The sequence below is a fragment of the Aedes aegypti genome, chromosome 2, assembly GCF_002204515.2.
Source record: "Aedes aegypti strain LVP_AGWG chromosome 2, AaegL5.0 Primary Assembly, whole genome shotgun sequence".
NCBI classification, from domain to species: Eukaryota; Metazoa; Arthropoda; class Insecta; order Diptera; family Culicidae; genus Aedes; species Aedes aegypti.
The window spans coordinates 182,517,049-182,537,723 of NC_035108.1; the positions used below are offsets into that span (position 1 = coordinate 182,517,049).

A 20,675-nucleotide genomic window follows, 5' to 3' on the forward strand; every position below is an offset into this window, starting at 1 on the left:
GGGATGGATATTGAGATAACGCCCCTGTCCAAATTATATTCACATAATGGTGTCCAAATTGTATATTTGGTGTCCGAAATGTATAACAGACAGGCCGCCTAAAAACGCTATTTTGGAAGCTAATGCTACAGTTTGTAAGCTTTTTTTCCCCAGAAACTTAATATACAATGAGACATTTAGCATATAAGTATCATTACGTAATAAAATATTAGTATCTAATGCAGTTAATCGATCGCCATTTCCAGACATATCCTTAGCCTGTCCAAAATACATAATTTACCCTACTGTGCATTGTGCGATTATTTATGGCGACGACGATCTTGAAAACTTCTTAAAATGCTTGTAGATCGTCGCAGCTACTTCAAATCGTTTTTAAGATCGCCGGCGCAAGAATTTATCGCGCCACGCATAATAAACACATATAAAAAAGTTTGGTTGTGGTTCAATTTTGAAACATTTTTTTAATTTTATATATTTTTTAGAAAATTTAGTTGTTTTATAACCTACAATTAATTCTTCCTCTTCTTCTCCTTCTTGGCATTACGTCCTCACTGGGATAGAGTCTGCTTCGCAGCTTAGTGTTCAATGAGCACAGTCATTAACAGAAAGCTTTCTTTGCCAAAGTTACCATTTTCACATTCGTATATCGTGTGGCGTGTACGATGATACACTATGCCGAGGGAAGTAAAAAAAAATGTCCATGGACAGCGAAGTGCGTTAAAACTTCTGCGATAGCCCAGTGGCAAAAGAAATGCGCAATATGACTTTTGAAACATTTTTGTACTTCTAAGGGCTTATTTTATGTGTGGTACAAAAATTCATACGTTTTTTATTTCTATTATCAAAGAAAAAAAAAACATTTTCCGTTAGTTACACCACAGAACGGAACATTAATTATATTGCAGAACAAAAAAATAATTCATGCAGTCAACCTTCTCTTTCTTGATATTGAAGGGACCATCGAGATAGAAAGGTATCGAGATGCAAACACACATTCTTCAGTGGTTGAAATTGTTATTATTTTGACTAACACATTCAAAATAATAATTTAAATGTGAAATAATAAAATTTTGGTACATTTATCAACGTGACACTTTTTGAATAATCTTCAAAATTTTAAATTTTATAACTCTGAAATGGCTCGTCGACCTTTATTTTACTATCAAATGATCATAATAATTAAATTTATGAAATTAATTAACATTTGGACGATACAGTACTGACACGATTTTGTCAGTCTCATTTTTTTTTTTTGCTTTTACGGTTTCATTAGGGGTCACGCACAAATTACGTCACGCTCCGAGGTGGGGAGGGGGTCAATCGAAGCGTGACAACCCTTACAAAAATTTCGGAGGACTCATACAAAAAACGTGACAAAGAGGGGGGGAGGGGGTCAAAAAAGCTGAAATTTAGCGTGATATAATTTGTGTTCAATCTCATGAAATTTTCTTCAAATCATTTTCAACTCAGTTGAAGTTATTATGAATATGCATAACGTAGTGAAAAAAGAATTCTGATAGCTTGTTTTCTTTTTGAAGGAGAGTTGAAAAACGTTTTGAAAAAGGGGTTGAAAAAACCGGGTCATCAAATATATTGTATTTAAAAATTTTCGTGGATATATCGAGTTAAACAGGTAAAGTTGCATGGGAAACTGAAACAGATTGCATCCCATTAGAAAGGTATCGATTTACAAAAGAGCCAAAGTATGCTATTGAAGGGTCCATTCCATCCAGTTAGGGTTCATTCGCAAATTTCATAACGCTGAAAATGACCAATTTTAATACACACCTACCTCCTCGTAAAGCTTTTTGTATGAATATTCTAAAAATTTTGTATGAGCTGTAACATTTGAGCACTTTTATTAGCGTTTCCGCGATAGTCTGGTGATGAAAGAAATGCACAATATGATTACTTTTGTAAGAAAGCAATATTATTTTGTTGATGGTATTTTACAAACTATTATTTGAAAACTTTTTCAAAATGCTCGAAAAATAACAATATCTTTACTGACAATATATTTTTTATTTCAGAACCGGTGTTAAACTTTGGTTTGAATCTTGCAACTTGTGTTGAACCGCAAACGCGCTCCGTTTCTGTACCAGTGTACCACGCCAAACCGGGTACATGTGTACTTCGGTTTAAACTTAAGTGTAAATAATCGTACAAAGCAGACAGACAGAGAACGGTTGTAATCCACGCGGATAAATTTTTACGATCATATAGAGTAAGGAGGGGCAAAAGTTCGACCTTAGTGGTAAAATCAAAGTTTCCAGGAAAACAATAGCAAATGGAACAAAACAAATACCATACAGTGAACCTTTAACATTTTGGCTATTATTTTGCTGAACAAACTTATGTCAAAATATTAACCCATTTTTAGTTATTACAGTTTCAAAATTGATTGTCTTAAACGAACTTTTGCCCCACCGGTGGGGCAAGAGTTCGAATCTAGTGTGGGGCAAAAGTTCGCTGGCTAAAACACAAAATATCGATACTTTTATGACAGGCATACTTTATACAGCCAAAAACTTAGGTTTGCCGAAAAATACAATTTTCATCAAAAAATTTCCCAAATCAGAGTTAATTGTAATATACTCAATAATAGCAGTTTTTCGCAAAACTAAGTGGAAATGTAAAATTTAGGTGGCATTTTTCGCACGATCAGGCAAATTTAGCAAAATTTGAAGATAATATGTGGATTTTAGGAAATTTGCATTTTTTTTTTCGTGAGTTTATATATGGGTCGAACTTTTGCCCCGCTGATTCGAACTTATGCCCCACTATGGGCCACAAATTGTTTCCAAGCATTTATGCAAAAACTAATACACCTCAAAGCATCCTTATGATAGGCCTAGAAACGCCCTTCTTCATTTGGTTCCATGCAACGAAAGTTTGACCGAAAACTACAATATTCACGTCAAAAAAAAAAAAACAACAAATAGCCATAACTTTTTCAAATATCAATCAATTTTTATGATATTTGGAGTGAAAGTCTCTTTCTTGAATAGAATTCGTACCGCCATGACGTTTATGAGTTTTGTTTTGAATGGAGCTAGAAACAAACTCTTGCCCCACTTTACTCTATGGACTTTCTTTGTACAAATCTCAATATTTTAGGTAACATTTAGCGGTAACTTTGTTATCGGGGACGCACAGCCAACGCTCAGGTCAGAAGAGAGGATTTTTTTTCCGTCCAATATATCGATTCGTTGTGATGTTCTTGCAAACTTTGTGTGTGTTACATATTCAATTCTTTAGTTTTGCTTCATGGACTGATTCATCAACCGACAACAAGAATTACATAGTTTTCCAAATAAGTGTTCCTGAAGCTTTCCATTTCAGATCCGTATGCGTCAACCCATGGGGGCATAGATCATACCCCAACACGGTGTTTTACTTATAGATTTTGTGTTGTGATCACCATGTTCATGTGTTCCAAATTTCTAAATTGTTAGTGATCAGCCCGTAGAGAACTAAATTGCGGTCGGACCTTGTGTCGTACGACAGTCATCATCATGTTCCAAAGAGAAAAAGCAAATTCTGAAGCTGAAAATGTTAGAGGAAAATTTGCGGATTCGTTTTTCCTTTTATTAGTGAAGATGTCCGAAATAAGAGGAATATTGTGAAATTTCGAAAAAAATAAATATTTTAGATTTTTGTTTCATAATTTATTTGTTTTATAACCTACAAATGCTTCTTCCTCTTCTTCTCCTTCTTTGTATAACGTCCCAACTGGGACGGAGCCTGCTACTCAGCTTAGTGTTCTTTTGAGCACTTCCACAGTTATTAACTGAGAGCTTTCTTTGCCAATGTTATATTCGCATTCGTATATCGTGGGCATGTACGATGATACTCGATGCCCAGGGAAGTTAAGGAAACTTCCATTACGAAAAGATCCTGGACCGACCGAGAATCGAACCCAGACACCTTCAGTATGGCTTTGCTTTGTGGCCGCGGACTCTAACCACTCGGCTACGGAAACAATCCATATCTAAAAGTATTTATAAACTAAGTACAATATATGATAATATTGCAACTGTTCAAACCTGATATCTGGTAAAAAAAATAATCTTACACAGAAACATACCTAAAAATGTATTTGGGAAATTATGTTCATTTCATAGAATCCCTTCATCTGTGAATACGATCCTGAGCTCAACATCAATGAAACGGTTTTTGTGATTAGCAAATTTCGAACAAAATCCAATTAAGGCTAAGTAGCCCATCATTCGTGTTGGGAGCAATGATGACTTTGCAGCTTGCAATTTAAAAGTGATATAATTCAGTCTTGATAGTTTATATTGACTTGAGAAAGTAACACTGTACCCGCAAACATGCATAAAGTATGCTGATACTTTTTCAGCTGTGTCAGTGCAAAACCAACTGATTTTCTTTGATCCGAAATCGTGAGATGAATTAACAACAATCATCAACGACGCGTACAAATTTCAATGACGGCCTACTTCGCCTTAAAACTGATGAAAATATTAATTTGTTTTGTGTCCGAGACTACTTGGATGGTACGAAGGGGTGGATAAAAATAAATAATAAAAAATGCAAAATAAATAAACCTCATGCTTGACATTCACTTAGGTTTACTATAGGGTAGTCGTTTCAACGGCTTCTTTCCCTCGAAAACCATATAAAATCAAACAAAAGCGAAAGAACTTTTTTTCTCCCCTTAAATATTTTCGACTTTTTGAGGGGGGTGGTGACATAAAAGAAAATTAATATTTGTATCAGCCTAATTACGTTAAGTATAAAGGGCGTTGCATACCTCTTGGCGTTTAACGATATATGATTTTTTTGTCAGCGATTGAAAAATAGGCCCCAATTGGTTAAAATGTTTTTTTAAGAGATTTGAGACCATTTCAAGTTCTACTCTAGATAGGCTGTCAATTATAAGTGACGTTAAAACTTCATCAAATAGTGCAGAACGAATTTAATTCTCAACAATTGTATATAAATTTTCACGATTCCCACGTTAATAGTCGACATGATGACTAATACTTTTTACTTTTGCATTTGTTTTGCTTAACTGATCAATTGAAATTATGTGATTTCGTTCAACATGGTTCCAAAGTTACCTACATTATCAAAGATACGTTAAACAATATCTTTTAGTTCATACGTTAAATAATATATTTTGGTACATTGAACTAAACCCCTCTGAATGAAATCCTGGCTACGCCCATATTTCTGAATGATCTGGAGGGATTCTATTTTTTTGATAAAAAAAATAAGGTACTAAAATTATTTGAGCATAATTATTTATCAGCGGGGCGATACTGATCGGCGTATGGCGCGCCACTGATACCACATTCGGCGTTTTCGTGCAATAAAATAAATCGTTAGTTGCGGTGTGGCGCCGCTCACGTCTTATCTTGCAATATTTCCTCTTTCTTATTTTGTTTTATAAGGTTTGTCTTGAACAACTACTACGGAATTCACATCTTTAGTTGGCTCCGAAATTCTTCCACCTGTTCATTTCAATACACACTTAAATCAGCTGCATCATCATCATTACCACCACCCTACCAAAATAAAAGAAAAAAACATTCTTGTCGACCGCGTGGTGCATTCTGCTCACTTGCATGCTTAGTTTGTGGACTGTAAACAATTCTCTCCCAAATTCTCAGTTTGGTACCATAGCACATGCAGTTTTCCTCACAAGAACGTAAACTCAGAAATTCGCGCCAAGCGGAGAGCAACCCCCAATGTGGTGTGTACTCTACGGAAAATGCAATCAGAAAAGTCACCCATATTAATAGTGTGAGAGAAAAATGCATGTATCGGCGAGAATACTCCCAGTCACCGTCGCATCGCTGCAAATATATCTGTAATATACCTACTAACCTTACACTTGAAACTGCACAACCGTGTTTGATTCTCCCCGATCAAGATTCAGTCTAATGCGGCATTTCGCGAGGTCAACAGCTGATTTTGTACTTTTGGTTTTCACCCAGCGAAATTGCTCGTGAGTTTCCACCTTAGATTTTTCGTTTTTCGCGTGTTCCTACTGTTGTTGTTTATGGCAAATGGTTTCTTAAAATAAACTTACTGGTTTAACTCTTACCCTCTGATGGATAAGTTTAAATATGCCCGGTAGTGTTGCTAATCGAATTCGATCGTATATATTTGGGGCAAATGAAAAAAAATCACCGTCCAATGAACTTCCATCCAGTACCAGAAACATTTATTTTAGAGAACTTATGTGTTTGTTCTTCGAAAGTAGTGAAATAATTAAATGAGAAGGTTCATAACAATAATGTCGTGACTTTATGCCCCAACCTTGGATATGTTACTTGTATGCTTCGATAAATAGAAAGTCATCGGTATTTTTAAGGCAATAATTAATTAAGGTGAGTGTCAATTATACTAGAACGCACTGCAGTTCACCCAACTAAATATTTGATGTTATAAATCACAACTACTGACTATGAGTTAATATGTTTCTCGTTATTGAGATAATGCCATATCAGTAAACGGTGCTTTTGGTAAATCAAATGGAATAATAAAATTATAATTTTGTCAGTAAGATCAGAGTGATTCCACAATTTGTTGAGCTGCGCAAATGCCTTCGATCTCGAATCACGCTATTTGATTGAAACACTAAATGGTGATTAAAAGATGGTCACATTGGGGTTGATGAACCCATTACTACCCAATAACAGTGCTGTTTAGCAGGCATAAGGCATAGTAAATCGAAAGAAAATTGTTTCTTTCAATTCAATACAGTTGAACTTCATACAACTGTAGCTTTTCCATAGTACCTAACCTATCTCAAAATTCATTCGTGGGAGATTTATTCTAGTGCAGCCATGCGAGTAATTTGCGGTTTGTCAATTAAAATAGATATAAAATTATTGTAATGTATAAGCCACAGTAAATGTCAACCGAGTAGCGAATTAGTCTCTATGTGATTAAACATTCTTCAATTGGAATGTAATAAAATAATTACTGGATTCATAGACACGTCCATTTTTTACCAAGCTTATTGTATGATTGAGATCTAATTGAAAGGATGGCAAAGACGATTGAGCACTGATGCATTTTGTTAGTTCACTACGAGCAGAACTCGCTACGGTAAATATATGCCGTCCTCTTCTAATTACAGAGGTTTCGATATTCCGATACGATTATCGAATCAAAGTATCAACACAGAGAACAGACGTTCATCTTTTCTCGTCAGCGTGTATAAAGCATTGTACTGGTCATTTCAAAGTATGTCGTTATGCTCCTGTTACGCGGCGCTGTCGTCAGATTGAGAACGCTACAAATTTGCCGTTTTTTACTCTTTGGCGCTAGTGTTGATATCAAAAATTACCACTTGTCGCTAGCGTTGCTTTGTGTGCTAATGCATTTTTGATGTTTTTAATGTTTTTTTCCTTCTTAGCAATGGGGGGATAATATGCTCAACAGACTCCGGACCAAGGTCCGTGAGTGTGGGGTTAGGGACCATTTACTACATGCAAGCAGTAAACAGGACTACACCCCCGACCCACTAAACCATTCCCATTGCCGCCAAACCCTTCGTCTCTCCGGGACCACCATGAAGGCATTGCTTCGGAGAGGGGCTATTGCACATCGCATCCTCCAGGTTAGCTGCGTAGCCATGCAGCAACGAACATCGATGACACGCTTATGGGGGTCCACCAAGGTAGCATGCTGGCGCATTGCCAGCTTTCCGAGTGGTCCTCACCTCCCGTTGTCCGCTGAAGGCGGGCAGGGTCGACCACAACGCCCGCGCCCAGCTGCACCGCAGGTATCAAGAACTGATACTGCGGGCTTCGCAATTTGACCTACTGAAGGCTCAGGCCCTATCAGCTAGCACCAGCTGGGATTGCTGACAAAGGGGCCTCCACCTGCCCCGAACAACCAGAGGCTTGTATCCAACCCAGTAGGCCGGCGCCACGACAGCAACGCTACCAGGATGTTCTCCCCGCGGCCACTCAATCGCTGTAAGGGTCGATTTCAACCGTAGGGCACCGGTATGACCTACGTAGCCGATTGCGAACCCTTGGACCACCTGTTGTTTAGCGTATGCACTAGCCACTCCTCGAGTCCACTCGCCACCTCCTTTGTAGTTCCGAGACGATGTGGGTGATAGCCGATGAAACGGCATTCCAGCCAAACTCGTCTTCACACATCCTCTGAACCAAATTGTCCGGAGTCGTGTCCCGACCGCATGTGGCAAACATGTGGTCACGCATTGTGCGGAAACGCGGGCACACGAACAAAACGTGTTCCGCCATTTCCTCTAAACCTGCACAAACTGGACATTCGGGAGAATTCGCATGACCGAAACGGTGTAGATACTGTCTAAAGCAACCATGGCCCGAAAGGACCTGTGTCAGGTGGAATGTTAGTTCCCCATGGCGCCTATTGACCCAGATATCTAACCTCGGAATAAACCTGTGAGTCCACACTCCCTTGGTGGAACTGTCCCACGCACGCTGCCATTTGACCATAGAGGCCAGTCTGGCAGTCCTGCGTATGCCTCTTGTGCCGCGCCTTTCGAAGCACTCTATGTCTTCCATGATAAGGATACCAATAGGCACCATACCGGTGATGACGCAGAGTGCATCGTGTGACACGGTACGGTACGCGCTCGGAACCCTCAGGCACATTAGCCTATAAGTACTCTCTAGCTTGCTACGGTAGCTATCGGTACTTAAAGCCGTGCCCCAAGCCAGACCACCATACCTCAGTATGGACGAGGCGACACTGGCCAGAAGTTTACGCTTACTGGCGTACACCGCAGAGCTATTGGACATCATCCGGGACAGTGCCACAATAGCTGTGGAGGCTCTCTTGCAGGCATAATCAACGTGGCTACCGAAGGTAAGCTTATCGTCGATCATCACCCCCAAGTGTTTGACGGAGCGCTTCGAAGTGATTGTGCGGTCGCCTACACTGATCACCGCTTGCTGCACCGACTTTCGGTTGTTGACAAAAACCGCCTCAGTTTTGTGGTGAGCCAATTCCAGTTTCCTGGAGTGGATGAGCTCCACAATTGCGATCGAGTGGGCTGCAGTCAATTCCACTTCTTCGATCGATTCACCGTAGACCTCCAGCGTAATATGGTCGGCCAAGCCAACGATGACCACACCCACCGGGAACGGGAATTTTAATCTCAACACCTCGTCGTACATGACATTCCATAACACCGGACCTGATGGTTGATTCGAAGCTTTACACATGGTCAGGTGAAATTTTTTTCGAGCCTCCATGTCTGTTCTCTGTGGTATCAATACCGATATATTGATTCAAAATATCGATATATTGCAATATCAAATGTTATATTTGAATAAAACAAAATTCCTGTACCGCTAAGTTACTTGACGCTTAGTTTCAAAGATTTCGACGAAACTCAAGCTTATTACTGTCTTTGCCTTTATAGACTAGACATGTGTGAATGCAAAAATGCGTTAAAGATGTCCGTTATGGTAAATACCATCCTCCCAAAGTTTGGATTCATTCGATTATATATGAACGCCTAAGATTTCATATTAGCAGCAGTGTAAAAAACATACATATATTTTTAAATTAAATTATTAAATTAAGGGAAGGTCACGATGGTGTTACACGGGTTTTCCAACCGAACTATCTTTGTTAGATTCTACATGTCAAAATATGAAAAACTCTAAAGCCTTTCGGGTGATGGACCAGTTGTGTAGCCAGGAGATGCTCTGAAAGGGGCAATTTTGTGCGTATATAATATTATTGAGTTAATTGAAAATTTGACGAAAAGATTTTTTGGGGTAGTATTTGGGGCCATGCACAAATTACGTCACGCTTCGAGGGGGGGGGGCGGTCAAGCCAAGCGTGACATGCCTTACAAAGAATTCGGAGGACTCATACAAAAAACGTTACAAACGTCAAAGGGGGTCAAAAAAGTTGAAATTTAACGTGACATAAATTGTGTACCATCCCTTTGTTGTGATGGTAAATAGAGAGCAGAATTTACATTAATGTATGTTTATAATGATTTTTTCAATGCCATATGCGTAACCAGTATGGGTTTTTCTTGACAAATTATTCAAATAAAACCAAATTTGTTTCGGTGTTGATATTCCGTGCATTCCATGTTTTTTTTTGCAATAGTGCATTTAGAAAGGGATTGAAAAAATGAAGCAGTAGTGTAGCCATCAAGGGTCCAATGTGCAAACATTTCACCACTTAACATATTTTATTTTTTTACCTGTTCTGGAAAAAATGTATACTGTTTATATGCTTGTTAATTTTAGTTATAACAAAATAATAAAATCAAAGGAAAACAAAATAAGAGACAGTTGTATTGTCAGAATATTTACGTCACTCGCAGTGCAAACAAACGTAAAATGGTTTTACTCTATCTTCAAATTACGTAACGCTTTTGGAAGAAACTTGTGATATGTTCGGGTATTAAGGTCGGTAAAAAAAGAAAATATTCTGATAAAAAATAGACCAAAATTTGCTTACATTTATGCCTTTACTGGCTACACTTTGCAATTTTACACATATTTGCAATCTGGAAAACAGTCCCATTCATAACCTCGGAGGATTTTCTTGGCAGTATATCTTGTCAGTACTATTTCTATCTCCATATCTACTTCATTATTCAACTGGCCCCTTTCAAAACTCTTCTTACTACACTACTGAAAAAACATTAAGTTTCACTCAGGTTCTATGATAGATATTAGAAAACTATGAAGTGAACGGAACATTGACACCAAAGTCAACTTGGTTTTATTGGAAAAGTATGACAAAGAGAACCCATTCTAGTTACGCCTATGGCATGAAAATACATTATAAGCATACATTAGTGTTAATTCTGTTCGCTACTATCATAATAAATACCAAGGAAAATCTTTTTGTCAAATTTTAAATCAACTCAAAAATATAATATTCGTACAAAATTACCCCTTTCAGAGCCCTTTCTGGCTACACCACTGATCCATCACCCGAAAGGCTTTGGGGTTTTTCATATTTCGACATGTAGAATCTAACAAAAATAGTCCGGTTGAAAACCCCGTGTAACACCATCGTGATCTTCCCTTGTAAGTAATATTTGAGAAATTCTTTCCGGAAATCCTTCAAGGATTTTTCCTCAAACATCCTTTGCATAAATTTATGGAATCTATGTAGTAATATCTTGAGAAATTTCCTTTGTTTTGCAGAAAACAATATTTCGGTATGGTTCTTAAAGACATTCAGTCGTGACATAATCGCTGAAGTATTAGTACTTCCTGGAAGAATTCTGCAAAAATAATCAAGGGAACTCATACCTGGGAGAAATCAAAGCATAACGCCTGTGTATTTCTTGTAAATTCTTCGAAAAATCTCTGAGGGAATCCTAAAGTAATGCCTGAAGAAATTGTTGCAGGAATCATTCTGATATATTTTCTGGAAATTATTACTCCCAAAATCAGTGGCGCGAGAAGTGGGTAGGACAAATAGGACATATCCAGAAATACCTGGGTAGTACAGTCAAAAATTGTCCTACCCATAGTTCAACAAGAAGTGACATCATTCCTACACAATTTCTACACCCAACTCTGTAGATGTTTATGTATGAATTTCTGTGAGTGTTCCTAGAAATAATTCCTGACAATTCAGTGCAATATCTATAGTGAAATCTCACCAGATTCCTGAAGAATCCTTAAAATTTGGATCAACCCAAGACCAGGCGCATAGTACACTGCACTCAGTGTTGTTCAGACTCATTTCCCCAAAAATTACATTTTCCGAACTACGAAGCCACGAACTACTACAACCATGCTCTATCCTCCTAAGATAGAAAGCAGATGGTTAAGCTTGAGTACTGCACACAAAATCGATCAATCGATCAGTGAGTGAGTGAGTGCGAATCATTTCACCGAAACTTGAATTGCGGCCCACCGAGATCGAAACTGTCGGATCCCATGTGCAACACTCAAGCCCAACCACCTCCCCCTCCATCTCAGGAATACAACGCACAGTTATAACAGTTCATGGCTTCACAATTCGAATTTCGGGGAAATGAGTCTGGTCAACACTGTTGTCCAGGAATCAGTTTTACGCGGAAAGATGCATTTTGAGCTTTAGAATGAAACATTAGACAAAAACGGTCTTCTACAAAGTTGTTTGTAATAGTAAGGTCCTTTGTATGGTGTTATTGAAAATAAGGGTGGACCACATTTTCGAAGAAATTGTGTAACTAACTTTCTTATTTGTAGAAATTATGTTATACACTACCCACCATAAGTATGGAATCGTTGCAATACTGAGAATTGCAGCACTTTTAAGTTTAGCATCACCCAGAATCTAGTGATAAAAGTTTTTTCAACACAAATTAGAAATCGCAGGGGCTCAAAGACGTATTTTTTAGGATGACCTCAAAAATACATCGATCTAGCACTTCAGAATCACGAGATAATATTCATTTTAGGTGATGCTAAACTTTTAAAGGTGCTGCAATATTCAGTATGAGTGTTGCAATACGCGATTCCATACTTATGGTGGGTAGTGTACATTCTTCAGCAAAGTTGTAGACCATTCAATTTCAGCTCAAATTCAGCTTTAAAAAATGCGTAATTTGATAAGTGAAGAAACTCGTTATCTCCTTCCGTTTGGGAATTATTGTTATTTTTCTCTCAAAAACATGCCTACTTTGATTGAGAATATCTTTGATTGGGGCAAACATAAAAAATATCTTTTGATGGCATTCAAAAGACAAAATAAAATTGTATATTATATTAAAAAATTACAGATATGTTTTTTCTGCCACTCTAATAAAATGTCTTTAAAACAAATATTTTTTATCACAAAAACTTGGAGTTGTTGAAGGACTTGGTTGAGTCATTAAATGCAAAATTCCGAGAGAGATATCAGGATTAATTTATAAAAATATCTTGAAGGATTATCGAACATGTCTAAAGAAAAACATTAAGCGAATTTTACTAAGAACAAAAGTAAACAATTTTAGAAAAATTGTAATTCCCATAATCAATTATAGGTGTAATTTCCGATCAAGTTGAAGAACTTTCCTAAAAAAAACATTTAGACTTATACTTGTAGAAATTCCTACAAACTTCTCAGAATGTTGTTTGAAAGAATAACTGAAACAATTCAGGTTGCAGTTCCATGTATCTGCGCAGAAAAAAAAACATTTTTGTCAGGATTCCATAGATACATTTATAGAGGTACCTTGTGAGAAATTCTTTAATTAAATTCAGATAAAAACAAGGATTATCTTCTTTAAAAAAATATCTTGAAATATTGCTGAGGATCCGGTGGAAAAATTCGAGCTACTACCAGGATCTATCTCTGACATAATTTATTGGAATGTATTATGAAGAAATTACTTGAAATATATATAACACATGATGAGAAATCCCAGAGAAATGTTTGGCATATATGTGGAGTTATTCCTTATCGTATTTCAGGAAGAATTCTTTGGAGAACTCCTGGATGAATTCATTTCAAGATAACAAGATAGACAAACCCCTTTTGAATTTCATAACAGATTTTTAGCAAATTTCTCACAAAATTTAATGCGATAAAACCTTCGAATGATCTTGGTGACAGTCTGATTGTTGGACGCCAAAAATTATTTAAAAAGTTTTCCAGGATGCAATGTTACATAAACATGAGTGCTGAAAACTATTTTTGTTTAATTCAAACAGAATATTCCCTTTTGTACCATCCCATTTGCCAGGAGGGAGAGGGGCCAACGGCCATCCCCTGTTCCCTTTGGCTACGCCCATGCGTACGCCAGCTAGCTAGACAGTTTGCGAAAAGGCCCATTTTTTGACAAATCTTAGGTAATTTCTTCACGGAATTTAATATATAGAAATGCCTAACAATGTATTTAAAAATCGTGATGTGGTGATATTTTGTCAATAACTACCATAAAACATAAAATAATGGTTTCAGATTATTTTTATTATGCTTTGTGGTTTGAAAGAATGCGATAAGGAGCACAAGTGTCCAAGCTGAGAAGCAGGCTCTGTTCCAGTTGGAACATAACGTCAGGAAGAAGTAAAAAAAGGAGAATAAAGAAGGAATTACTGGAATAATTGTTGTAGTGTTAGCTGCAGTATCAAATTAAATCAAATTTAAAAGAATCAATTAAATTATACTTGAGAAATCAATCGAGATAAACTTGGAAGAACTGCAAGAGTAATTAATTCCAAGAGATATTGCTGCAGGAGTAACAAATAAATTTCCTGGAAGATCCCTGAAAAAACTATGGATTATTTCTTGGAGAAATCACTCTGTAAATTACTGGAAGGATAAATGTAAAAATCTTGAGAAATGAAAATTTATAGAGTAACCCATGTGAAAATTACTGGAGGTATTTTCACTAGCTTTCTTGAGCAAAAACTAGAGAAATTATCTCATTCAAAATTCTGTGAAGGAATTTCTGGACGATTTATGGGAGAATTGGTGCTTTGAGATTTTTGGTTTAAAACTGACGATAAGTTCAATTCTGATCCTCGAAAGTATTTTAAAAATTATTTGAAAATTTTGGAAACAGATGAACTCTTATATGACCAAATTTGGTTATATATCAGTTTACATGCCTTAATTACAACATGTGTGTTACTTGGGTAGCATTGAGGAACTGCAAGTTAGATTGAATAGTTCATCCACGTTCGTTCAGACAATTTATCTTTCTGTTTATTGATTTCTTTTTTTTTCTGAGCATGATTGACCGCCCGCAGTTGCTACTCCACTCCGTTATTGCAAGAACAGCTGTACTTACACAGGGAACCAACAGATGCTACTAAGGATCAGTAGCATCTTCAATGTGTAAGTACTGGTGCTCTCATTATTATAACAAACAATACTGGCGCCGGCTGCGTCCGAATGCAGGTCAATTTTGGGATGGGAAGGAAATGTTGACGTGTTACTTGCTTTATGGAAGACGAGGAGTCCTCTGCACTTCCACAAGAAAACACTGGGGTTTGGATATGGGAAAGGATTTGTTTTTGGTAAACGATAAAGATATAATTTTAAATGAATACGTGAACATATACACGGATGATCGATACCGATAGTGCGGTTACTATGCGAACCGGACACGATCCGAATTTCGTCGCTCGCCCACAAAGGAGCATGCAACAGATTCAACGGACCAAAAACTACTGACGCGTCGATCGTTTTTTTCACCCGCACACTATATTTTCGTTTTTTTTTCTTCCGGATTCTGTCGCTCGCCCACAAAGGAGCATGCAACAGATTCAACGGATCAAACACTACTGACGCGTCGATTCTTTTTTTTTCACCCGCACACTTTGTTTTCGTTTACCAAAAATTGTTTCCAACCATTTATGCAAAAACTAATACACCTCAAAGCATGCTTATAATAGGCCTAGTAACGCTCTCACATAAAATATTTAAAAAAAATCATTTGGTTTATTGCTACGAAAGTTTGACCAAAAATTACAATATTCACGTCAAAAACAACAAATGGCTATAACTTTTCCAAAGCTCAAACAATTTCTATGATATTTGAGGTGATTTTTTTACTTGAATAGCATTCGGACAACCATGACAATTATAAGTTTTGTTTTGAATTGAGTTAGAAATCTTAAAATGAAACTCTTTGCCACACTTTATTCTAATTGGCATCCGATGATCACCTGAGTAAAACAAGAACATTAGGCACTATCATCCCGTGAAAATATTGCGAATATAGGTACTACATAGGATTAGAGGCGTGCGCTATGCTTTTTTGTTCGAAACTGAACTTGAAATACCGTTTTCTTTCGTATATGTCCAATTTTCCGTGGAATTTTTTTAAACAATTTAGCGAAACGAAACGAAATTGTAAAATAAAAACTCCGCTTGTATGAGTTCCGTAGAATTCCGCGGAATGTGTGTTTTAAGTCCTCAACCGCTTAATGAATGTATTTTTCTGCCGATAGGTGCTCCGAACTATTCAGAAAGGTGTTGCCGTTAGCTAAATTCTCGGTGTACCGCATGATTGAAAATTCTTTTATGAGGCAATAAGTTGATACACATGATGACTTAACTATAAAATAGTTATTTATGCAACAAGTTGCAAAATGATGAGTTTTTCAGCACGAGTCGTACATTTATCCAACGAGGCTCGCCGAGTTGGATAAATACGACGAGTGCTGAAAAAATCGAGTTTTGCAACGAGTTGCATACAACATTTTTTGCTATTACGAAAAAACCGTTTAATCGAGTTGTATCTAGGATCACAATCATATTTCAGAATAACCCACGTGGCCATCCATGCGTCGTACAGGCTCAATAGTTTTCAATCAGGTAGGCTGTGATACATATACGTACTACATGACTGTCACACATTTTCACGCTTTATAGATAGAAGCGTGGAGGTGGTCAAGATATTCGAGGACAACCCAGGTAAGATGCTGATTGCAATTTTATACCAAATTGTACACTCACTATTCATTTGCTAAGTTGTCTGCACGCATCGGATTTTTTTGGAATTAACTAGATCATCGTTTTTCAAACTTGGCTTTCGTGACCCCCCGACCTCTCGTCACCTCACTCGTTTTATCGATAACTAGTGGTCCCGGCAAACTTCGTCTTGCCATCAAGTAGGCTGTTGAAAAACGCTTTTGATCGTCCCTTATAAAATGACAGTATCGTTCGCGCTCATTTTTTCAACTTTCCCGGTGAATATCCTGGGATTTTTATACAGACGAACACGTCGGAACCCCCGACGAACAAAACTGAGAAAGAATCATTCAAATCCGTTGACCCGTTCGTAAGCCATTTCGTGACATACAAACACCATTCCATTTTTATTTATATAGAAGAAGATAACTGGTGAGACGGTAAGGGGTCGCGAAATTCATGTTTGGGAGGCTATGAACTAGATAACTCTACTACCTCATCTTCGTCTTGCTAGACGACCCGTGCCGAAACAGAAACGCCACACGAGTGGGATTCGGATCGTCCCATGGATGTAGGGCAAGTTGCTTGTCATTGGTAAATACAAAACCATTCGAAGGATGGCTGTAAAAGCCATTCAGATATTTAGTTGGCGATTATCAAAAGAGTGCTGAAAAGTGTTACTTTTCAGCACCCAAAACAGTGCTGAAAAGTAGCACTTTTTAGTTCTGTTTCTTTTGTTAGGAAAAGTAGGCCATTATGTTGCTCATTTAATTGATGAAAAGTAGGCTAATAAGCAACGGAATAGCAAAAATGATATTTTGATGACCTTTGGCAAAATGTAATAAGAATTTTACTCCAACTGATTGTGCAAGAGCAGCCTGGTTTTCTGATAATTCCCATTAATCTGTTTTTGTTATCTCATTATATAAATCTTTTTCATATATGTATTGTCAATTAATTAATGGCTCATTCACATGCCATAGTGCGATAGTTTTCAAGAGTAACTATAAAATTAAAACATATTAGTATACATACGTAACCATTGTTAGAAGCATTCGTGCTGATGTTCTTTGTAATAATAAATTACATCTCAACAAAGCTGAATCTAATAATCTTATCAAATAAATCACTGGCTGAAAATTGGATTGAGTAATAAGACTTTGCATGTCAAGTTAACCATTAATTGGAAGCGCACGTATGAAATAACTGCAGTTTAATGGTTGCATAATTGAGAATGGTGTCTGAACACATGCTACTGATCTTTACAGGTTAATACGATAGATTGAGAATATTAAATCTTGACAGAAGAAACGTACTAAACTTGTTTTTGTTTATCCTAGATAGATCAGGTAAAATTCACTGGATGAAATTAGCGAAACAAATTAGTCGCATCATTCTCGTATATTGACGATTGTCCTAAACTGAGTCACATTGCGCGTATAGTTTTTATTATTCGCTTGTTTCTTTTCGTGAACCAGTAAACATAATCGTGAACTTATTGCTTCTCAATTAGGTATATCGAATATGTTTGATATCAGTGCAGCAAAGTAGGGCGTTAATTTGCATAATTGGCTGAGGGGGGTGATTTTTTTCTAATGCGATTTTCGCATTATTGTTCGTATGCACCGTAGGATAATTTGCACTACTTTGCTGAATCGTGTAACCCAAGCTTATTGTTGTTTTTGTTGTCGATAGATGCTGAGAGTAAAGTTTCATATCACGCAAATATTGAGGGGAAACTTCCGATGAGAATTTTTTTTCTAGTAATGTTTAGCGAGCTGTAGTTGATCACACTGTTTATCAAACTGTTTTAATTCAATTGCCGTGCATCTGGAAAATCATTTATCGTGATGGGCTGATAGGATCTTCCTCTAGTGCGATTTTCATTAGCGATGTGCATTAGATGGGGAGAGTTACGGCTAAGGTAAAAATCATGCAACAGGTTATTGTATTCATTCATAGGATTGTTGTGTTCATTAAATCAGATCAGTATAAGTTATGAACATACAGGTAAATTGATTTTAGATTATTACAGATGTTATCAAAAGTTGAAACCGTTTATTACACAACATTACCTTTATATATTTTCGTGTTTTGTTCTCAGTTATTATACTCCAAGTAAACCAAAAGCCTTCCTGTTTTTTTTGTGGTAATGTCCCCAGATATAAAGCAAAGCTATTTTCAAACATTTCAAAAGGGCACATCGACATTGGTAAACATTGGCTTTGCAAGACGCCGTTGAGCCCAATTCAACTCGATCACGCTCACCAATACCACTATCAGAAAAGCCAACACTAGTCTTTCAGATAGTGGTGTTAATTTGCGTAGGCTGACTAAAAAGGGCTCAACGGCAAAGTTTCTGAAAAAAGGCTCAAGACCTCTTGGGCTCTTTTCAAATGTTTGTCCATAAATGTCTGGATTTCCTGTCCGGTATAGGATCCTTGTATTTTGTAAATTTTCTTGACATACTTGGGCATTAATTGTGGTTGCATAAACGAGTACAAAAATAGCACTGTTGGCAAAGAAAATTTTCAGGTTTTCAGTAAATAGCATGAAAGCAGTTAAGATTAATTGTTTAAGGACATATAGGAAGGAATCCCTGTCATGGCAGTGAAAATGGCTTCCTCACATATACAAACACATTTCTTGAAGTCCACATTATTTCTCAAAATATTTCACTTACCTACACTAAGTTCACTCCCAAATTGCTAACGTGACATCAGAACACTATTACCTTACGATTTCCGTAGTTTTCACACTAGTAGCTGGTGGAAATTTCATGAACCGTGCTAATTTTCAACACGGACGTTTAATTTTGCTACAATTGTTTACACTTATCCGCCTGCGAACGAAGAACACTTTTCGCCGAATTTCACCACTTTCGCTAAACGTAAAACCTCCAACACAGTTTACTTTCACTACTAGTTAATTAAAGAACAATTACTGGTTGATTTCTGATGAAAACAACTTATAATTTCACCAAATCGTGCTAAAAACATTCACTTGATCACAGCATTTCGCTTTTTTATTTTTCTAATTTTACGCCGGCAGCTCGCTTGCAGGGCTGTCAGATACGTTGATGGTTACGTACGACATCAAGCAATCTTATTTAGTCGAAGATGAAAAGACTCAAATTTAAGTAGCGATTACTGGCAACAACGTCTTATTAATCATAATTTCACTATTACCAAAAACTAAGAGAATATTTTTTGTGTACCACTACTTTTATACAGTTATTAGTGGATTCAAAGGAGTTTCACCTTAACAAGTTCAACGATAAATTGCAGAATTCAACAAAAACCTATAATACAGATACAGAAGGTTTATGGACAAAAAATTGAAAGACAAAACGTCGAAAGGACAGAAGAACGAATACAATTTGCTTGGTGAGAAATTTTTACTTCTTTAAAAATAGATTTTCGACCTGTTGTCACTTCTTTTTGTTCTTCGACCTTTTGTCTTTTCGACCTTTTATCTTTCGACCTTTTGTCTCTCGAACTTTTGTCATAGATTCGCCAAATCAATGAGGGAAGTCTAATGCCCATCAAAAATATAAAATAATATACAGTTAACTCTCCCTTTTGTCCATATTTTGATACTCAGATATTTTGAAAACAATCAATTTACGATAAGTATAAACTGCTACCAAATTTCGCTTTTCATCTAGGAGAAAAAATTTGCAAAAGCATGCCTATTTCTAAATATCAAATCAAATCAAAAACATTCCAATTTAAATTTTCTGGCATTGTTTTCAAAATAGTATTTAAAAGACAACTTACACCATCTTCAGCCATATGTTGCACAGACTGAACATGACTAACATCAGACAACGGACACACGGAACGACCAATGGACTAGTGAAGAATTTTTCGTTTGACGAAAAGTTTTCTCCGACTGGGGCGGGAATCGAACTCACACTCCTAAACGACTGACGCCGCTAACCGCACGGCTACGAAGCCCACAATTCATTTTAATATTTTCCAAACTCTTGAAAAGAATTTGATCAATATTCCATGAATCAAATTTCAAATTAACATTAACATTTTGAATGAACATCTTATGTACATTCTATGAATTATATTCAAAGCTAAGCCATTACTGAAGCAAAGCTAAGCTTATACAGAATTCAAAGAAAACTTCATCAACTATGGCATACAAAATAGAATAGATATTTGAAAATACTGACTACTGCTTCACAAAAGAATTTCTCTTAAACCTCAAGTTTCTGATAGAATTGCAAATATGTTTAAATTTTAAAGTTCTGGTAGGAACCCAATAAACTCTTTTAATTGAACAGTGATTTACAGGTTTAGCAG

At 36.8% G+C, this 20,675-nt stretch overlaps 1 protein-coding gene across 2 annotated transcripts in view; it reads left to right on the top strand.

Annotated features, from left to right (window-relative positions):
- The first annotated feature begins 5,958 nt into the window (after positions 1 to 5,958).
- LOC5573277 (multidrug resistance protein homolog 49) overlaps positions 5,959 to 20,675 on the top strand; it is an 84,296-nt gene continuing 69,579 nt past the window's right edge. The window contains exon 1 of one of the 2 annotated variants that reach the window (XM_021843341.1): positions 5,959 to 5,977. The gene's annotated coding sequence lies outside the window, so the exon portion shown is untranslated. Of the gene's footprint in view, positions 5,978 to 6,007; positions 6,363 to 20,675 lie in introns of those variants that run through there. The other variant, XM_021843340.1, reaches the window with a different exon arrangement.